The sequence below is a fragment of the Hibiscus syriacus genome, unplaced genomic scaffold (assembly GCF_006381635.1).
Source record: "Hibiscus syriacus cultivar Baekdansim isolate YM2019G1 unplaced genomic scaffold, ASM638163v2 tig00116971_pilon, whole genome shotgun sequence".
NCBI classification, from domain to species: domain Eukaryota; kingdom Viridiplantae; phylum Streptophyta; class Magnoliopsida; order Malvales; family Malvaceae; genus Hibiscus; species Hibiscus syriacus.
In genome coordinates, this window is record NW_024063495.1 from 517,492 (window position 1) to 529,644 (window position 12,153).

General features: G+C 36.5%; 1 pseudogene; it reads right to left on the reverse strand.

Moving 5' to 3' along the window:
- Positions 1–12,153, reverse strand: part of LOC120192068 — a 31,673-nt pseudogene that overhangs the window by 18,116 nt on the left and 1,404 nt on the right.

The following is a 12,153-nucleotide window of genomic DNA, read 5'->3' on the forward strand; positions in this document are numbered from 1 at the left end:
AGCAAAGCCCCGGGGCTGGATGGTTTTAATTTGGGTTTTTTCAAGAGATATTGGCATGTACTTAAAGGAGAAATTATGAAGTTCTTCTTCAACTTCTATTCGGGGAAAGATTGGGATCATGGCATCAACCATACCTTTATTACTCTTATTCCTAAGGTCTCTAACAGTGGTGACCTTGATGATATAGGCCTATTAGCTTAGTTGGTGGATTATATAAGATCCTATCTAAGTGCTTATCGAGGAGGTTGAGGAGCTGTATTTCAAACTTAATTAGTCCTACTCAATTTGCCTTCACCCAAGGGAGACAAATATTGGACTGTTCTTTAATTGCGAATGAAGGGGTGGATTATTGGAGGAAAAATGGTCTTAAAGGTTGTGTTTTCAAGGTAGATTTCAAGAAAGCGTATGATTCGGTGGAGTGGGACATTTTGTTTCTAGTAATGGAGAAAATGGGATTTGGTTCTAGGTGGAGAGGTTGGATCAGAAAGTGTGTAACCACAGCTTTAGTTTCTGTTTTAGTGAATGGAGTTCCTACTGAGGAATTTGCAATGGCTAAAGGTCTTAGATAGGGGTGCTCTCTATCACCTCTGTTGTTTAATTTTATTGGAGAACTTCTCAATCTGCTAATTGTGAAGGCTGTGGAACAGGGTCTGTTTTCTGGACTGGGTTTAGGAAGGGATGCTGATGCTTTCAAACTATCTCATCTACAGTTCGCGGATGATCTCATTATGTTTTGTGGTGCATCTAAGACGCAGATTTTAAATGTGAAGAGGGTGCTTAGAGTGTTTCAAGTGATTTCTGGTTTACAACTCAACTTGAAGAAAAGTAAATTGTTTGGTGTGAATATGAACGAGGAAGAAGTTCAGCAGTGGGCTAATTCTATCGGATGTTCTGTGGGTAGTTTTCCCTCTGAATATTTAGGACTGCCTTTGGGTGCTACTAGGAACTCTACAGCACTTTGGAATCCTGTGGTGAATAATTTTATGAATAAATTAGCGAGGTGGAAGGTTGCTTCCCTGTCATTAGCAGGAAGGTTGGTTTTAATAAAGTCGGTTCTATGTTCGCTCCCGACGTATTATTTATCTTTATTTAAGATACCAGCTGCGGTTCTTAAATCTCTCAACTCCATTATGGCGAATTTCTTATGGGGTGGGGGAGTAGGTAAAAATAAGATACATTGGGTTAACTGGCCGAATGTGTACAAGTCAAAATTCGAGGGGGGTTTAGGTGTTAGAAACCTTGTTTTCATGAATAGTGCTCTTCTAGCAAAATGGTATTGGAGGTATGCTAATGAAAGGGGGTCTATTTGGAGGGAATTCATTTGTTCTAAATACAATATGGATCCATCTTGGTTAATGTTTGACAACAAAGTCCCACAAAGAGTATCTTGAATTTGGAGATCGGTGGTTTTGAATCACTTTAAAGAAGACAGTATTGGCTCTAAGTTTAGAAGTTTGTATTCTTTCCGAGTTGGGGATGGCAGATTGATTAGGTTCTGGCAGGATAATTGGGCGTTGGACTTTCCTCTTCTAATTATTTTCCCTCGATTGTTCTCCATTTCCACAAACAGAATGGGTAAACTGGTTGAATTTGGGAATTACAGCTCATCTGGTTGGAGTTGGGATGTGCAGTTTAGAAGAAATTTAAACGACTGGGAAGTAGAACAGTGGGTTAACTTGATGAATGCTATCTCCTCTGTTTCTCTATCTACGGAGTTATGTGATGGGGTGATTTGGAAAGGTATTGGAGATGGGGTATATACTGTTAAATCTGGCACTAAGATTTGTTCAGCCATTATTTCGGATTCGGAAGAGGTATATTTCTGGAAGAAGATTATTTGGGGGGGCCAGATTCCACCTAGAGTGGAGTCCTTTATGTGGCAGGTAGTGTTAGGGAAGCTGGTTGTTAGGTCAAACTTGTTAAAAGGGGAATACAAGGAATTGTAGACATTATGTGCCCTCTTTGTAAGAGGGAGGTGGAGTCTCCATCGCACTTGTTTTTCACGTGTTCGGTGGTGTGGATGATTTGGAACAAATTTCTGAATTTCTGGAAGATTAAGTCTGTTTTGCATGTTAATGCGAAAAAATTCCTACTTGCTTGGGCTGAGTTGAAGTCTTCCTCTACAATTTGGTCTTTTATTCCTGGGGCAGTTATTTGGACTACTTGGAAAGTTAGGAATCTCATTGTGTTTGAAGGGGGAAAGCTGGATTTGGCTGAATATTTTTTCCTAGCAAGGTTTAGACTAGCTTCTTGGTTCCTTGCTAAGTACAAAGAGGTGTCTATTCCTAAGGATTCTCTTATTTCAGACCCTTCATTAGGGGATATGTGCTCTCTTTATCCTAATCGGCTTGTATATATATTTCCTTGGTCTCCTCCTCCTCAAGGTTTTGTAAAGTTAAATGTTGATGCGGCTACTACAAGAGATTGGAAGAAGAGTGGGATAGGAGGTGTTCTAAAGGACTCCTCGGGTTTGACTTTAAGTTCTTTCAAGGAAACTGCTGGTCCGGGACCTCCAACTTTTATGGAATTAAAAGCTATTCAAAAGGGTCTAATGTTCTATGCGAATTTACGAGAGAGGAAGGGTCGTCTGATTATTGAAAGCGACAGCAAAGTTGCAGTAGACTGGATTAAGAAAGAGGATCTAGTTCCTGATGTTTATGCGTTTTTTATCAAAGATATTGTTCATAGGCTTAATGTTTTAGAAGGTGTTGTCAGATGGGTTAATAGGTCAGCCAATCTAGAGGCTGATGCCTTAGCTAAAGAAGGAATTGGCTGATTCTATTCTATTCTTATATTTTGGGTGTTTTATGGTTGTTTCAAGTTTATTTGGTGGTGGGGTGTATGATGGTTGTATCTTATGTAATTTTATGGTTCAATAAAATCCTAAGGCATTCTTTTCCTCCTTCCACTGATTAAGGAGTTCATATAAACTCCATTAATCAAGAAGGGGATTTTTAACGAGGTCTGAAATTCTTATAAAAAAATTATTAAATATGAAAATAGATACGGGATTCAGATTCAAGTATTTGAATCCGTTATCCATATAAATAAAATGGATTCAACTAATCCAACTCTATCCAAACCAAAATCGAAGTGGATTCCAATTGTGGATATAGAAAGGTTCATATCTGATCCAAGGAAAATAAACCTAATATACTAATCATCAAAAATCAAATTAATAGTAATGGGAATCCAATTTTTACCACCCATTGTCATCCCTAACCTAAAGTCATGAAAAGAATAAACAAACTTCACAAATATATTTTATTGTAACTAAAGCAAATAATACATACCTCTAATAGCTTCATGTAAAGAATTTGCAGCGTTGCATCACCGCCTAAAACTGATGCCGCATCGGTTAACACATCCGCAACAGCTAACAAATAGCAGATCCCATCAGGGTCTCTTCAAAGAAAAACATATCTTTTGACAAAAGAAAGATAAAAATTGATCTAATGACCTTTACATTCAAAACGAACTGCAACCAAAACACAGAAGATTAGATGAAACTGTTTCCTTAAATTAGATCAAGTGAATTATCAAGTAACCTGCTCTAACAATTAGATAATGGCCCAGTGGTTCAGCTATATGAGAAACAATGCCCACAAATATTAATCCTAGAACCAAATCTCATGTTGTCTAATTGGAAGCATGTATAAAGTCTAACATAAATTGAGAAATAATAGCAGCTAGAGAACTCGTCTTTTAGTTGATAAAAATAGTCACCATAAATTATGCGATGTAATGGGAAATTAGAAAAATCAGAGTTCAGGTGTGCAAAGGGTATAATGAGTGTCATTAGGAGGATGTAACAAGGAATCTGCTCTGCTTCATTTAAACATCTCAACACATAAGTTCCATTAGCCCAAAAAATTTCTAATAGAACATGTGCTATTGGTTATATTAGGCGAAGGTCTGCAAAGTACCTACAGAAGTTCATACAAAACAAGGTCGGATAGTGAACCACATAAGAAAATGACATCCAAAAATCTGGTATTTAAAATTTGATTTGCGTTCTGTATTTTCTTGAGATCATAGACATGAACTAAAATTAAACAGAACCTTATAGATGGCTCATTGCACTCAAGGTAAAGGAAGAGACCGGACAGAGAATAGCTAACTCGGCTTTTCACAAGAAAAGGAGAATATCCAACAAAAATAGTAAAATTATTACCGTATCTTGTCTGTTTGAATTCCTTGAGATCCTCATATGAAAGATCTTGATAGGCTTGGGGATATTGAACTCGGGAACTAACCTGTTGAGAAAAACCATGGCACTCCAAAGTCTTAGACAATAGGAAAATCTAATATTAAAAATCGAACATGACATTCATTCTTTTGCAATCAATCAAAGTTCACCCGCTGAATTATTTTTTTAGCTCTTCTTCCCTTTCAGAAAAGATAGATATGCAATAATAAATACCTCATATTAAACAGTGATTTTCATAAAATACTTGTTCACAATTGCAGGACACTTAAGCAAATAGCAAGCATCAACAGCATGCTAGCCTTTCCCCTCAAAATAACCAACTAAATCCATCAGAGAACAATAAGGATGGAATAGATATTATATTCTACAAATTCTTATGATAATGATCGCATATTAAATTTTAAAGAATGATATGATATTATACAGCTAGCATATAAGTTTTTGTCTTACAGAGAAGCAGGGTATCGGCTTCTCCGAACGTGCTGATGCTCCATAGATGACATCAACGTGTGATGGTACTAAGGTGAAGCACAAGTTTTAGTTTTACCGTTGAATAGTGTATAAAATAGTGCTTGCTCAAGTGAAGGATTTACTTCAGTGATCATTCCTTTTTGTTTTGTGGAAAACCTAGACTTAAAAAGGGAAGGCAATTCCATCTCCAGAGAATAGACACAAGTAAACATATTTTTGCTTGTAGAAAATCCATATATTTATATCTGTAAAATTGGAACCATAAGCAAAATAAAAAATGATAGTTATCAAATGGAAAATTCACTGATGCAAGGCTATTGGGCACCTCTTCCCTGGAAAAAGGTATGCCTGGGCATCAATGGAACTGCTAAGGGACAGGACCATCATCCTTGACCACAATAGGGACAGGACTAGTTGTGACCTTCTACTAAAGACATTACCAAAGCAGAATTCCCAAAATAGTGAACTAGCGTACCCACCAAGGATACAAGAGACTTGTATGATTGACGAAAAACTTGAAGCCTCTGGTTTCTCTCAGCTTCAATGGATGCTTCATCACCAAATGGAATATTGGAATTCCTGGTATTCAAGAAAAACTCAAATCAATAACCTGTCAAACTAGACAAAGTTCCACTTGAACTCACCTTTTTGTCAAGATAACCTGAAGACTGTGCCAAAAATTAAAGGTCATTGAAGCAATATCATATTCTGGATGGGAAGCAACTTCCAGCAAAGCATTCACTATCATCATTGCTTCGCTGGATCCTGAAAAATAAAATCGATCAATTATATGGAAGAAGATAAACCATAACCAAAATTCTCAATATTGTTCATGGGAACAAGAGCAACTTGCATAAAACAAAAGCAATTAGCTGTTAAAAGGTGAAAATTGTAAGTATTCAACAGTTGTTGAAATTTAGTAATAGCACTGTTATATACCAGTTGCAATCAGTTCGACATATGAATCACCCATGTCTGCAAATAGTCGAGCAATGGCTTTCACATCTTCCTCATCCTGAAAACACAAAGTACAATTTAGGAATTAATCACAATAGTCACTTTTCTCAAAGAAGCAGTGATGGTCCAATCAGAATCCACAAGCAAACAAAGGTTTCAAATTTTTCAAACGAAACAAAAGGAAAATTACAACAAAACATAGCATTATTGTTTCGAACATAACGGGTGAGTTTCTAAACTCCACAAGTGGGGTAAAAACATTATGATGTATGCTTTTCACTATTATATAATTTTTTTTCAAATATACCCTAATGAGACATTTGTTAACCTCTAACAGCAACAGCGGTTTGTTAGATAATTTTCCATCATATAGGACATGGCAACCCTAGGAAGAATCATAAAACATAAGGAATAACATCTAAATTTTTTTTTTGATAGGAATAGGAGGTCTCGTTAAAAACCTCCCTCATCGTTGCCTCTTAAGAAGAGACAACAAGCTGAAGGAGGAAAAGAGTACCTCAATTTATTAATACCCCAGAATTACATAAGATACACTTTACACTATAAAACTCCTAACAAAACATAACATAACATCAATAAAACTATAAGCGTTCAACCTATCCCCTCTTTAGCTAACTTATCCGCCTCCCAATTACAGCTCCTAGGGATCCATCTAACCATAATGTCCTTAGCAGAAACTAAGGCACCAATGTCCCCAACTAGTGACCTGAAAAAAGAATGGGCAAAAACTGGCCTCAAAATCCATTCCGCTACCGTTGAACAATCACTCTCTAACACTAATCTTCCTTTCTCCGCCCATTGAGAAGAAAGAAATACATCAATTCCCTCTTTGACTGCTTTCAACTCAGCAAACATCGGTGGACCTGGTCCCACAGCAGTAGAGAAGGAGATAAGATTAGAGTCGTTCGAGTCTTTCAAAATTCCTCCTATTCCTCCTTGTAAACCATCAGGCCTTACCGCCCCATCCACATTGAACTTAAAAAAATTAGGTGGAGGAGGATACCAACACGTATCCTTCTTTATCTTTGTAGGGAAAATTACAATACTGTCAGCAAGCCTTGGATCCCCTACCAATATATCGACCTGAATATTTGCCTTAGGATATTTCGCTAAAAACCATTTCGCCAGCCTGAATCTGGAAATGAAAAACAGTAAAGCCATGTCAAGTTTACCGTTTTCAAACACCATAGAATTTCTAGCTTTCCATGTAGACCACAAAACAACACCGGGGATAAACTTCCAAATAGAAGAAGATGCCATAAGATGAGACCAAGAACAAAGTAAGGACTGAGGATCTTTAGGCAGAACTGTAACTACATCCCATAAACTTATGAACCTATTCCACAGCTCCCCTGCAACCGGACACAAGAGAAAAAGATGTTGAATTGTTTCTTCATCCTTAAGACATAGAGGACAAAAAACATTTTCCAATGGCACCCCTCTTTTTTTCAGCTCCACTCTAACAACCACTTTATGGTGAGATAACTACCATAAAAAGGTTTGAACTCTGGGAGGAACCAAACCAGACCACACCCATTTGCTCCACTGATAATTCCCTCTAGATCTACCAGAAATAGTCAATCTACAGGACTTAGCGGAGAACAAACCATCACCTTTCCCAAACCAAGCCAAAAAATCATCAACTGAATCAATCAAACCAATATTATCAAGCAATGACATCAAGGAAATCCACTGATCTAATTCCCAGTCACATAAATCCCTCCTTAATTAAATATTCCAAACTCATCCACTGTTTTCAAAGCAACCAAATTCAGCAACTTTTCCCCCTTTATTATTAGGAGCAAAAATCCTTGGGAATTGGTCTTTTAGAGTTGAGTTATTAACCCAAACATCATTCCAAAATGCAATAGATCTACCATTCCCCACTTGCATCTTCGAATTTGACCTCAAACAATCTCCAATTTCATCCTTCTTCTCATAGTTATTCCTAATTCCTCTCCAAATCCAAGAATCTTGAGAAGAAACTGTCGTACTTATAGATAAAGATAAGTTGCTGCTATTGTGTTTGCAGCAAAGCATATTCTTCCATAGAGAATCCTTCTCATTAGCAAACTTCCAAACCCACTTCCCAAGTAACACTCGATTGATCAAACTCAAGTCCAAAACACCCAAGCCCCCCTCCTCAATCGATTGACACACCAAATTCTAATTAACCCAATGAATCCGTTTTCTTGCTGGACCTTCCCCCCAAAGGAATCTAGCCATTATAGAATTCAACTTATGATTTACCTTAGAAGGAATTTTGAAAATGGACATGAAGAAAATCGGCAAGGATGACAACACCGCCTTCACTAACACCAATCTCCCAGCCAACGATAGTGTTGAAGCTTTCCAACCTGCTAATTTGGTAGAAAAATTCTGGATCACCGGTTCCCACAGCAGCTCAGAATTCTTGGTTGTACCAATCGGTAAACCAAGATAGGTCTCAATATAAAGCACTAAGGATGCCAAAAGTTATAGCACTACACACATTTTTTGTTTCCTACAGGAATATAAGATATATTTATCCCAATTCCCCTCAACATGTGGCTAATTTAAGAAATGAAACATCTCAAATTACACCCATATATTTGTAACAAAGAATCATTAGCTCATAGCCTCATATAACATCCCTGAAAATGACTATGACATGGGCACACCACAATCTAAGAATGATCAACTTATTAACACCAACACATTGTATTTATGTCTCCAAGACCAAGACATGGCATGTTTCACAAAAGAAACAAATTTACACTGTTTACGAATACTTCACCCATAAGCCAACCAACATCTAACTTTTGGGCACCGCGCATCTTTCCCCTACCCCTCCAAAAAGATAAAAGAAAAAAGAACCCTAAATCCACTTAAAAAATAAAAAAAGATACAGAATTATTTCAATTTAACATTTTTCTTATTACATCCACGTAGATCCATTCTATCATTAGAGATTATTTTTTGCTCAGAGAAAAAAAGAAGGATGGAGGGGGTTACACAAAGTGGAAAGAGCCATACCTTTGAAGAATCTCTAAGTTGTGCCTGCAGATTCATAACCTGAGGCACAATTACTTGAATTAATGGCCCTTGTACAGAAACACCGCCAGAGCTTTTTGATGTTGTGTAGTGTATCAATTCAGAAACAACTGCAATAATAGGGGAAATGATAAATAAAATTAATACCCGACCACTACCTTCCAATGAGAATAGATCTGACTACCAAAACAATTTAGTAGCAGAGCTTAACAAGAAATTATATTTCCTCAAAAAATGCAATACCATTTACAGATGCCTCTGAAAGTATATCAGAGTTCAAGCTTGAAAGAGTTGTTAGCACCAATGGGTGAGTTGCAAGCACAGATCCAGGGATCCTAAAACCAACAGAAGTTAAAATTAATCTATGATAACTGTGAATTCAGATCTGAGGAGAAGAGTGGCCAAATAATTATCTTCAAAAAGATAACACAACTGGAGGAAGTCAAAGGCAATATCAATTAACATATGTCAAGAAAAAAATGCACTCCCCCCAGGAATGTGTAAGTAACCAAAAGGTTGACTGCCCTAGCTATTAGCACCAGTAATTTAACCAAGCACCAGAAATTTCCATATATACTCAAGAAATATTATTTACAAAAGGAAGAGAAACGTTAAGCCTTATCAGAAATCTTTTAGACTGCTGAGTGCATGCCCTATTGTAAACCATGTTACAAAAAAAAAACTTGCTGACTTTAACAAGCAACCCAACTCCCAAGAAGTCGAATTCTATAATCTGTAGCAATGAACCACTGACATGGAACAGCTCCATAAATAGTAAATTGTTAACGTGTCTCACATCCAAAGAGGAAAATAAACAATCCATCACTCCAATTTCCTCTAGGGACACACAAAGTCAACCAAACTAATCCCCTATAGAGACAACTGAAAATAATATTCACTCATGTGTAAAAAGATACAGAAAAAGAAACACATACCCGTGCTTTAGTCGAAGCCAAGAAGCAAATGCCTCAAGAACCTGATAAATCAATCATGTCGAAGTTACAAACAAAGTACTTAATCAACCGTCGTAAGCAAATAAGTAAAATGCAGCACACATCATTCTTATTGATAACCTTTTTTCAGTAAAATTTTGAAAGAAGACTAGTGATAACATTACCCTCCTTTCTCTTCCTCTTAGTGGCAGATCTAGATTTCCATTTATGCATTCAACTTGAACTCCACAGTGGAAAATGAAAAGGGAGAAAAAGCTTTTTCCATAAATGGTCTAACCCTTGTTCTTTTTAACAGAAGACCTACCTTTATTTTCTTATTTCTATAGACTACGCATTTCCATTTGGCTAATCAATGAAAAAGCTACTGTATCTTCTAAGATTTCACCCTCTGTTACTATGAAGAAAAAGCCATGAGTAGCTCTAACTACCACCCTATCCTCTGAGCAGAAGCTATATCTATGCAAGCTTGTGCATGAAAGCCACAAGCAGTTCCTCCTCTCTATCCACCCTATATTCTGAGAAGAAGCTACATCTACACAAGCCAACTATCAATGAAAATATTAAGATTAAATAACATTATCAACAGACACAAATCTTATAATTAACTCAGTTTCACCTTAGCATATGCTACCGTTACAAAAGACTTCACATGCATGCCAAACAAGAATGCAGCCTAACACGGGCAAGTTAAAGTAATAATTGCCCCGTGAAACCCAGTATCAAAGAGAGAAATTAATCCTTAGTCTTGATGTCTTAGATGTTGAAAGTCTCTTTTGTTAAATGTTTCTTCCCAAGTGAAATCATGTATGTGGCAATAAAGCCAATATTCCATTATCACAAAAGTTATGGATTGAGCTTCGCTCTATCCTTTTACATTTTATTTTCTTTTAACTATTTTGTAGTTGGTGTGAATTGTTTGATTCCCACTATCTCTTTCAGTCTTCATCATAATTTTATCAAAAACTAGATAAAACAACCACATATAAGTAACAAAATAAGAGAAGGTCTCACCTGCTCTTTCAATTCACTAATATTTAAACAAGCTATCAGTATATTAAGTGCAATTTCCATTTGAGCAGTGAGCTCTTTTTCAAAATGGCGTCGCCGTTCCGGACGAGCTGCTATCTTGTAGTTGAATGCTTCCTAATTGCAAGCAAAAGATATATATATATCAATCACATGGCAGTCAGCAGAAAAGCCAGAATTACCAAATTGTTATAACATTTTTCTTCTACTATTTAAATGGTAGAAACAACTCTGTTTGCTCTATTTCCATGTTTATTTAGAATGTTTGAAGTTCTCTGCTAAACTATAGCACCAGCAAAATGTTAAAAAGGATAATAGCTTCCTAATGAAATGGAATGTGCATTCCAGTTAAAGTCCTCAACGAATTAGTTCAGGAAGTTGAACATCAAACAAACTCTAGATGGAAGGTGAAATCAGGTAGATATGTCAAAGTAGATAGAGCAACTAAATTTGAACTTGAAAACTAAAGCCTAAAATTCATACGTACCTCAGGCAAGACAGTAAGTAACTCCAAAAATCCAGGTATAAACTCTGGATGAGAGTTCATCTCATCCCGAAGCCAATTGACAATACCACCATCTCCCCAGTCTTCTGCAGGAACATGTACAGCCAATGCAGCAACTGCAATGCTAATCTAAAAAGAAGGGAAAAATCTGAGCACAAAAGTTTCATGTTGCCAAAAAATATAGAATGCAACTGTATAGTACCTGAGTCCGAACAATAGGAGGCCCTTTATGAAACTTTTTCAACAAGTTCTACATTTGAAATATCAATTCCATTAAATCTCTATATAGGTGTTGCATTAGCAGTTCATATGATGTTTGAATCCAAACCTCTTCAATGGTAAAAGAATATGCATAAACCAACTCACATTTAAGGAATTCCTTAATTGGCAAAAAGCTTCAGATGGTAATTCTTCAAAATCACGTTGTACCTATCAAATGAATGCACCGTCACACGTACAATAAAACTTTGATCTTGAAGATTGAGTAAATAAATGCATGTTAAAGTTACCTTGCTTCTAAGAGTCTGTGAACAAAATATTAAAGTCTCTGGATTGCTTGTGGCATCATGCAGCAAATTGTCAGCAACCTAAAAGGAAGATTAAAAATGAAATAATAGCAGATATTCATATATAAGGAAAAGGAGAGAACTGAAAAATAAGCAACAAAGAATCACCAACCTAAATGGACAAAGGTTAAAATGAAATAAAAGTAGATATTCATATAAAAGGAAAAAAGAGAACAAGAAATAATCAACAAAGAACATATTGTTAAAATTGAAGGTGGAAAAAACAAGAGCTGAATCATGGACATGCATTTGATGTTTGATAATGCTACAATAAAGCTTAGAAATGCTAATAAAGAAGATGCGACGTAATAGAGAAAGACCGTGTCAAAAGGAGAGGAAAAGTCCAGAAGACAGGCGGAAATTATCATGAAGGACCTTGCTAATGCTAATCTTACTTGAGGCGTGGTTTTA